The sequence below is a fragment of the Trematomus bernacchii genome, unplaced genomic scaffold (genome assembly GCF_902827165.1).
Source record: "Trematomus bernacchii unplaced genomic scaffold, fTreBer1.1, whole genome shotgun sequence".
NCBI classification, from domain to species: domain Eukaryota; kingdom Metazoa; phylum Chordata; class Actinopteri; order Perciformes; family Nototheniidae; genus Trematomus; species Trematomus bernacchii.
Window position 1 is genome coordinate 6,719,810 of NW_022987973.1, and position 10,391 is coordinate 6,730,200.

General features: G+C 38.3%; 1 long non-coding RNA gene across 1 annotated transcript; it reads left to right on the forward strand.

Annotated features, from left to right (window-relative positions):
- Positions 1 to 420: 420 nt before the first annotated feature.
- LOC117471780 lies at positions 421 to 10,093 on the forward strand. The gene is made up of 3 exons (XR_004554811.1): positions 421 to 752; positions 2,138 to 2,328; positions 9,586 to 10,093. It is a non-coding gene; the product is annotated as an uncharacterized LOC117471780 (long non-coding RNA).
- The last annotated feature ends 298 nt before the right edge of the window (positions 10,094 to 10,391 follow it).

Sequence of the window (10,391 nt, forward strand, 5' to 3'; positions counted from 1 at the left end):
CTGTATAGTGGCTTCAAGTCTAAAGTGTATTGTTTAAACAGCTAAGTCAAGTGGTGAACGCATGCTTCAACATATTATTGATTAACAGTTGTTGGATTTCCTTTTTAACAATGTCATATCATCCATGGACTTCAATTGAAATACCTAAACCATTTAATGACAGAATACATACTAAGACTAACATTTTAACAGTTGGGTTCATGGTGATATACAAATAAATATATAAACCTATATCACTACAGTACAGTTCCTATTGGTTCGTGCAGAGTTAATACAAGCTATTTCTAAACATCGCACATCCACTCACGGGGAGACCACCTGATTGGTTATCAGCGACTTGCCGTCGGTGTGACGTCAGCGCAGCCTGAGGGGGAAAAGGCAGCGAGGAGGTGAGAGGAGATCACTGGAGGCTCCGGCAGGGACTCAGGACCCCGGACTGAAGGGACCCTCGCTGCTCACACTGCGGAGGAGGCCGTCCCACCTGCTGGAGAAAACCCTCCTGAACACGGATACAAACACACAATTCAACAAGGATAACCTCACCCACAGCCCGCCGCGGACACCCAGCCCAGCCTCGGCAGGAGGTGTGGGATTTATCGATCTGATCCACACCTGTTCGTCAAAGCGAGGCTGCACACCAACTCATGAGTCGTCCTGCACATCTGGAGTCCGAGAGATACTGCCCACCGTCCTCAGCACCACATGTGGATGTTTTAGTCTCCATGGATGCAGGAGACACGATGCGAGTGGAGGTGAGTGTTTTGGATTCGGTGGTACTGTTCATATCCACATCATGCATGTTTTTTTAAATGAATGCATCTCATTGTCAGCCTGCAGATGCTCTGGCCTGAGACAGATTTTAGGACCAGGGTGTTTCAGAATGCATTAATTCAACCATATTATGTCCAAGTCTAATGCTTCATACAGGGTTCATAGTTAAAGCCAGATAAAGTCAATATGACTTTTGAGGTATTTTGCATTAAAATCTCACAAGGAGTAAATCTATAAGATACGGGTTGACCTATTTGACAAAAACACAATTAGGCTTTTATGGTAACAATGAAGGTCTGCTAAACCGAGAGCCCTACAGTAGATTGAATCAATAAAGACAACTTCACACCCATTAGGAGCTTTATTAATGTGCCTTGCATGTCTGAAATGGACTACACAGACTCAAGTATGTTGTATTTTGGACATGTTAATTTTTAAAGGTCTATTATTGTTTAAGTAATTTGTGAGAGTTTTCTTCTAGATATACAAAGAAAGTGACGCATGCCTTGTCAGTGCATTTACTCCCCAATTAAAACGACTGACGTCAGACGTGCTGACAAGAAAAGCGTGAGTTCATCACGAGGTTATTTTAAAATGAAATAGATTATAATTTAAATCCATATAATTATAAGAATGAAGGTCAATTTAGAGAAAAAAAAGCATACATATGAGTTTGAAAATGGAGTGATCCTCAAGCCTAAGAATTCAGCATAATTTAATCAGCATGATATCAAGAATAATCCCAGTTCGTTTGGAAAAGCAGAAGAAACTAAGAGATAGTGTCTTTCATAAATTACTACGAGGAATTCAGGCCTGTATGGCCTTTCTGACAGTGTCCACATCCCAAATATAGGTTTTATAGTTGTTGTTTTTTTAAATGACATCTTTACTGTAGAGATTGGGCTTTAATAAAAACAAATATGTGGAGCTAAAGGGGTTAAACTTGGGTCCCTTCTTATTGCAAAGCAGGGGGAATTTAATGTACAGTATTATTTAGCAACATAAAGTGCAATATGGTTTCCACAAAGCCTGTCACTCTACTTCACTTTAGTCATAGGTAGCTAGTTAGTCATAGTTAGGGATGAGTGAATGGTTTAATCTAAAATGTTAAACAATTACTTGAAAGACCTGCCAGACATATGTTTGAATGGGTATTAAGATAATATTTGTCTTTGTATGAATAGCTTAAAAAAGCTAGTTTCAGTTGGTTTTGAAACATTTGTGAAATAATGTTTAGTATGAGATATTATAGTTTTCCAAAACCTAATTCTGCTGGTTGAAAACAGTTTAGGTTGAAGCCTATGCCATGTTAAAGTAAAGTAATTAGGGTATCATTAACTCTGTAATCATTTTTCTTTGTTCCCAGGCAGCTTCAGACTTACCATTTCTGTCAACAATGGAGCCTGTTCCTATCTTTGGTTATCTAGCTGTATGAGTGTTAAACCTCCATCATAAAGCTAGATAACCGAAAGTAGGAATGACCTCCAAACCTTCAGCCTCCTGCGTTAATGAGAGAAAAGACAAAGACAAACACCAGAGGACATCATGTCTTTTCAGGTGGGTTACACTTTTATTTGGACTCTTGGTTGTACAAAATGGGCACTTTTATGATATCATTTTAGGCATCAGGAAATAGTTTTCTGACGTAAACCAAGATTAATCAACAATGAAAATAGTTATTAGTTGCACGCAAAAATACCTTAAACTAGTTCTATGGCATTTTATTGTAATCGCTTAAACACCCCTGTGTAAAATGCTTTGAAAATATCCCTTCTTATGCTTACTGATTTCATATCTCATTTCACTTTGGTTTCTTGTTCAGCCTCTCAAACAGTATCAGACATCATGTGTTTTACCCATCTTAGAGGCCACACACAAATAAGATTGCGTTCTCACAACACAAGCAATATTTACTCTTTCTCTTTCTTGTTTTGGTTTGTGAGATTTAACATGTCAAAGGACATAACTTTTCTGAAGGATTTTTTCTGTCATCTATGGGGATTGGGGAAATATAAGAATAATTATTCAGACATTCTTCCCTGCTGTATGTATTCAAACACCCATACATGTTGCTGTCCCAGCACACTTCCCTTAAACACATACTTTATTACCTGATCATAGTAAATGTGTGCTGTCAATACTGCACATTTAATGCAAAAATATGATGCATAACTCTTTAGATGTGCATAACTTTGGAAGTTGTATATCTTTCTACGCTAGAAGACATATTTTAAGCAACATTTATATTCACTGTGACACAGAGGACCTCACATTGCTTCCCAAACCCCTGTCCTGTATATTTGAAATAACATGAAATATCAGAAAAAAATGACAAAAAAGTACAAGCTATAGGCAACAAAAGAAAATAGTCTGCATGTGACTGATAAGATACAAAACAAAAACCATCAATTGGTGTGAAGAGGCCTAATTTCTATATTTCCCAAACCCATCATTTAATTTCAAATTACTCAGAACATTTTAAGGAGATTTATTGTATTTATTCTCGGGGACTTTGCATGAGATGACAACATAAATCCCATTACAGCAGAGGGTACAATATTTTGTAATCATTTCATGTAAGGACACAATGTGCAGCAGTTATGTGCTGGCAACAATTTCATACAAGGCGTTGGAAATGCAGAGAAAAACTCAAATAATGTCCAAAGCAGTGACTTCTTAACTACACAAAGCTTGTGTCGGACGATGCAGGCTAGACCTCCTTCACTGCCAGAACATCATGTTGTCTATATGGAAGCCATCTTGACGGAGTCTCTCTGCTGCCTCTAAAATGGTTGTGTTGGCACACAGCAGCCGCTCTAAATGCTCCATCGTTAGCTGTGGGTCAGACTTTAATCAGCGCTGTCTTTAAGGCTTCCCGTCTTGCATCACGTCTCCTCTGTGGTGTCATCTCACTAACTAAGAGATGTAGCCACATGTAATTAGTGAGGTCACATTACTGAGCCCTATAAAAGGTCACTCAATGAGTCAGTGTACATAAACTGATTCTGTGATTGAACCGTAAATGAATGAATTAGTGATTCGACTGGTAAACAATCTTATGACATTTGATTTGATTAAAGCTGATGTTCCTGGATACCTGACATCTCTCACTAAGGTCACAAGTGCATGTGGAAATAGTAATGAGTCTTATTAGTTCAGTCTAGTTTAGAGAAACAAAACAGTGTTGCAGATGTAACCTTTAGGTAGCAGACAAGTCATTGACAATTATAAAACCATGATTCAGATACTACAAGTTAAAATGGTGTTTTTTTTTTAAGTAAGCAAAACAGATCCTTAAAAAAATACATTCAATATATTCACAGACATCTGTTTATCCACATGTGGTATTCTAAACTCTGTACCTTTTAAGGTCATAAAACAGTTTAAGAGATTCCTGCAATCACCTGTCAGATTTAATGTGACCACATCTTCATTATGTCAGATTACACTCATATCAAAATGGCAAAAATAAATGGATAAATAAAATATCTAAATGAATGATTTTATTGAAAAGGTTGGCAGGTAAAAATGAAGTAATTAACACTGAAAAAGCACAGTATGCCTTTAGATGCTTTTGTATGCTGCCTGTTTACCTGTTCCTTTAAAAAAGAGAGACAGCAGCATCACCTTTAAAATAGCCCAAAATATTGTTAGCTTGCATTTACTGTAATTATTTGAATTATTATTATTTAAAAATGTTGTAGATAATAAGCCCTGTTAGGCCTTGAATAGGGCCCTTATATGAAACTTATTTGTGAGAACTGCTCCTTTTTTAGCAGATAATTGAAGGCCTTCATTACAGTCTCCTTTTGTTAATATTCTACCAATCAGTGAAGAAACGTAATAATTATTGTTTATAACTTTAGGTTTAAGGTGTAGAGATCACTAACAATTTGTCTCATCAACATGAACATGAACATATATTTTTCAACAAGATTCCTCATTAAAGCGGTGTTGCAGTGCAGATTAAAGTGATATGAGTTTTCGTTAATAAGCAATAAACAAATTATAAAGAAGTCCGACTGGAGCAGGAGGCCTTTATTTCACATTTACTTTATTTTGTACACTTTTCCAAAAAGACCACAGCTCAGATGCTGATTAATGAAGATTTATTATAAAGAAAATGTCTCTTCTTTTACCGCCATTTTAAACATCTGTCCATTAGTTTCACCTTTACAAACACAAGGCCTAATCTGCGGGTTTAATTGTGTATTTACAGTTCGATGCAATTACATATTTGTCATTAAAAATCCGGGCTAATTTACCCGGGTTATTTTACAAATACAGCCCAGAGACAATAAGATACTTACTGACAGAGCGGTGTGTTTTATCCGCAGTGTTGAAACAGAGGGAATCTAGCTCTCACAATGTGCGGCGACATGAACGCTTCTGCAGAAAGTCTCTCTGAGCGCTCTCTGTTGGTCCCTCCGACAGACCTTCGCTGTGCTGGGATAAAGCAGGCTTGACAAAAAACCCAAAAGTGGCCTCACAAAGATGGAAAATAAAGGAAATAATCACGCAAGTCCAGCCGATAATGAATAGGAGCCAGACAAGCTCTGCATATTAACATAATTGCATAGAAACGAGGGGAGAGTATTTAAAGGCGCAGCAGCACACAGCGCCCCTTCATCCTCTGTTATCTGCCTGTCTGGAGAACAAATGAATATTTAAATTATAGACAGAGAAAATGAACAGTCAATTATATTGGCGTTACATTTTTTAATAAAGGTGCAGTAGGCTACGTAGATTTTCTATGATTCGCCCTAAAACCTGAACTTTGTCTATGCTCTGCCTGAGGCCTTCACTAAAATCTTTTTTTTTTTAAATGCAGCCTACAAACTGGTTTGTAAAATAAAAAATCTTAAAATCATTAGTCCTACTCCCCCTGCCACCATCCAACCTGCCCCCCAAACAAATCAACCTGACCCCAAAAGTTGTATAAGAATTTGTCAAATATTCATTTTCTGAAACATGAAAAAGGGAAATAGTTTCAAAATCTGTCTCCAAATTGCCAGGATTTAAACTCCTGTGGGGATAATACTGAATCATTTAATATGTAATTATTTCTTGTTAGGTCATCCATGGACAATAATCAAATGATAGTTTAAAGATACTGAAAAAAGCCAACAGACTCCCACTATGTGTACAGGTTTAATTTTAGAAAGTATACCTTCCCGAAACAGTAAAAGCATGTCCATATTGGAACAAACTCTTACTTTTCATATTTTAAATTGTAATGCTGTTGACCTGTCATATTCAACACACCACCTACTTTCAGACTAAATATCTGTGTTGATACGTTGCAGTTTTTAGTTGACAAAGGCAAGGATTTGTTTTAATAGTCTGCACCATTGCTTGAAAAATAAAAAGGGGTACTGTTCCTTTATTAGACACCAGACTGTAATTAGACAAGATGCTGGGGGAGGGGCAGGTGTGAAGCCTGGTGATAATATATGAGCTCATACAATAAAACACTGTGACTACCAAAGAGCTTGATTAAAAAGGAGTTTTAATCAGAGTTTTAAACATTTCTGTATGTAGATTACTCAGTTTGACTTTAATATCAGACTTGTATGTAATGTGTGTGTTTTATTGTCAAAAACATCATGAAATATCTGGATAGGATGTCTGGGAGCTAATATGATTTGGAAACGTCTCACTTCTTCTTTATTCCTTTCACCACTCAGTGCACAATCCCTCGTGTCTATAATGAGCCTGTTAATTATGTAAAAACAATAATTGATACAATTCCCAATAAGGCATTTTTAGGAAAAAACAGACCGTAGTCAGATTTCCAAGCCAATTAACTGACCTACAACAAATTTGCACCTGTACTTAAAAAAAACAAGTGTTGTTGTTTTGTCTCCTGATGAACAAACACAGTGCAGCGTCTGAGAGGATGCAGCTGCAGGAGACCTGTTGGTAAACAGTAGTCTGCATCCACATTATCATTCTGATCCTGGCTTTGCTCCACAATGGCTGCTTTGTGAAAGGAGCACTTGACAAAGGTCCACCACTTCTTTTTCCCAACGTTGTTATATGTGAGAGGGCGCTGCACTGAAGCCCAGGCGGGAAGTGAGGTGGGAACGTCAGACCAGACAGTGGCAGATGCCTGCATTAGCACCGCAGCCATGAGAGTGTCTCCTGGAAAAGTTGCCCCTTTGTCTTCCTGCCTCTTTATGTCTGTGCTGACTCTCTCACAGTCAGTGTATGGCTGTGTGGTCTCACTCCAGAACTAATGTTAATGAAAAAGAAAGAGGCCATTGTGTCACATGATCATCCTTGATTCATGTTACTAGACTCAGACTGATGAATTGTAACTATTCTCAAAACAACAATTCATAAACAACACACAAATAACACACAATTTATTATTCACAGAATAAAATTTATTGAAAGCCAAAAGTAATTACATCCAACTTTGGAACTGGACATAAGAAGACAATATGATCAAAATAAAACCAAACGTAAAAAAATATATAAAATATGAATAAATAGCAAAAAACCAGCATAAAATCTTTAAAATTCAAATAGACTCTAAAATGTGTTACTGGGGTAAATTACACTGAATGCACACTTTGTTGAAGTATGCTGCATTGGGTGTCATTTGTTATAAGAGCTGTTTTGTTTTCTGTTGTGAGACCTCACTCTCACAAAGCCCAGGTTTCACAGTATAACCTGTGCATCCTGATCCAAACAGACAAACAGCCTCGTACCTCAGCACCAGAACCTGAAGGACTCAGGGCTGAAGGACATTGTATGTTTTTACGTCCCTACAGCCCCCTCTCCCCCCACAAGGACACCGCAGCTGCAATCCTGTCTTAATCTGGGGATAAACGTGATTATCCTGCTATGGCTTGTTCTTGGCTTTGTAACGGCGACAGGGGACCTTTCACAGCTCCCTCTTTTCCCATGGTCGAGTGGGTCTGGGCAGCTAAGACCCCCGATGTGGACCAGTCGCCATTCATAGGCTTTAGGTTGGAGCAAACATGCTGCAGGTTACAGCGACCCTGAGAGAGGGAGATAACATATTAGACACATTATAATTGAGCTGCAGCTTGATCTCATGTCAACTGTTAAAAGACATTATAGTACACACATTTAAAAAAAGTAGAAAACATGTTTTTTAATAATACATAGTATTTAAAAGTAAGTTATTCCAATTGTTCATGTTAATATTATCATTATTATTACACTGTTTTTAGTTTGTGTAGTGGTTGTATTTGTTAATTTACTTTATGATATTATAACAATCTGTTTCCTTGTTTAATTACAGGACAATTCAAACAGAAATGCAATTGCAATGAAACACCTTAAGTTCATAAATATGACCAAACTATTTATCTCATGGCAACAGTCTATTATATACATTTTGTGTCACATTTGTATTACTTTATCTTAATTGTATTGATCCCTCACAAGCCCCCAGACAGGATTAAGAGAAAACATTTGTTTTTGTTTTCATCATTCAAAATGATTGTGGGAATTGAATCACTGAAAATATCTCTAGGAATGGATTTCCATTCTGCCCCGCCAGTCGTTCAGACTGTCAGTCAAGTTCAAGTTCACAGGGGTGGAAACGTCTCGACTCCTCATTCACTTCTGTCCCCCCCCCCCCCCCCCCCCCCCAAAACCCCGCCTCTGCAGTGACTGCATGGCGTTACTATGACAGAGGGCCTGTGGCGTTGTTATGGTAGCAGTCTGCTTGGCCTGGCTATGTGCTGGTGAAAAGGACAGCCTGTCAGAGAGAGACTCGGGTCCCCCCCCAACAGCTGGGCACAGGAACCCCCCCATAGCCAGCCCCCCTCAGGCCTTTCAAACATCACCCAGACCCTGGGAACACCAAGAATTTCGCATTCATCATGCTCACACACACACACACACACACACACACACACACACACACACACACACACACACACACACACACACACACACTGGACACGCCTCTCTCTACCTCCCGAACTAACTCTAGTGTCAATCCATCCACCACTTAACATCACTCTTCACATACACTTCCAGCCACCGCCACACACACACACACACACACACACACACACACACACACACACACACACACACACACACACACACACACACACACACACACACACGTCTTGCTACACCTCACTTTACTATGGCTACCTGTAATGAAGTATAGGATTTCAAATTAAAAACTGAAATAAAAGAGCCTGGGAAACTAAGCCGTGTTTGTGTGTGTGTGTGTGTGTGTGTGTGTGTGTGTGTGTGTGTGTGTGTGTGTGTGTGTGTGTGTGTGTGTGTGTGTGTGTGTGTGTGTGTGTGTGTGTGTGTGAGAAAAAGAGGGAGATAGATTTTGAGGTCTCATTCAACTTTGAGCTTGAAAGGCTGATGATTTGCATAAACTGCATGCTGTCTGAGGTGCTCGGGGGTGGCAGCCATACTGAGAAAAGATATGAGGGAACATGAAAAAAAAAGAAAGCACGATCCTGCTTTGTGAAGCTGCAGGAAGAATGAGGAGGTTTGAATAAGAGAGAGGGTGAAAATTGGCAAATAAAGGGTCTTACCATGTCTCCCAGTGGGATTAAATTGTCCGGGAACCTCTTTATATATAATTTGGTGAATCTGGCAGCGGCATGGCTGCGGGCTGATCTCACATCAAGCTCCCGCCTGAAATTCAGAAAAAAGAGGACAATGTGCTGGGATGATGCAACCAGTTGGAGAAACGTGTAAATGCTAAGAGTGGACATCACTTTATCTGACTCTATACATGTAAATGTTGAATTGCAGAGCTTATTCAGATTTCTTATGTTTATGTCTGTTTTTATTTTTTAGGAAAGGACCATAATGATGCAGCGGAGGCTCGTCAGAGCGTGTATCAGCGTGTTAATCACACGGACTCACCGGACAACACATGGGGCTTTGTCTCTGTGCGACTCAGCTGCAAATACAGCTCAAGCCACAGTTCATATACATTGTCTGCCATTAAACCTTTGCATAAATGAGTTTTGATTCTGAAAAAGAACATATTCTAGATATAATTATATTCAAGTGTTATTGCTTTGCTTTTGGAAAATTACTTTTGAAAAATGTGTAAAAATGCAAATGGTTTTGATTGAAATGTGAGCTTTGATTGATGACACAGCTTCCTCTAATTAAAGTAATATGGACTTTGTTTTTTGTAGTTGAATATGTGTGATGTCATCCGCATTTGGATGAATACATGTCCCTTAAAACGCTGCTGTTTCTGTTCATTTACAATTTGTGTAAGTTAATTTATTAAAATGGCATTATAGCATTTGAGATTATCAAGTGATCTGAATTACATGTGTTGCTCTTCCCTTAATAAAATACATGTTTGAGAAATATGATTACTGTGTTATTATTTACAGTGTTTTTGGTTATCAGCACCTTGGACAGAGACGTTTTAGTCTGCATGTTACATTTGTGTACAAGGAAGGAAATAATCTTTTTTTTACATTCATTCACCTCTCAATAATAGACGATACAAATGTGCAATATATTTACCGTATACCACCTGGCCGCTATATTGCTTTACTGTTTCTGGTACTGGATGTGTATTTTTTAAATTGTGTTATTTCTAGTTTTATCTTTTCATGTTTTATGCATGCTTCTTAAGT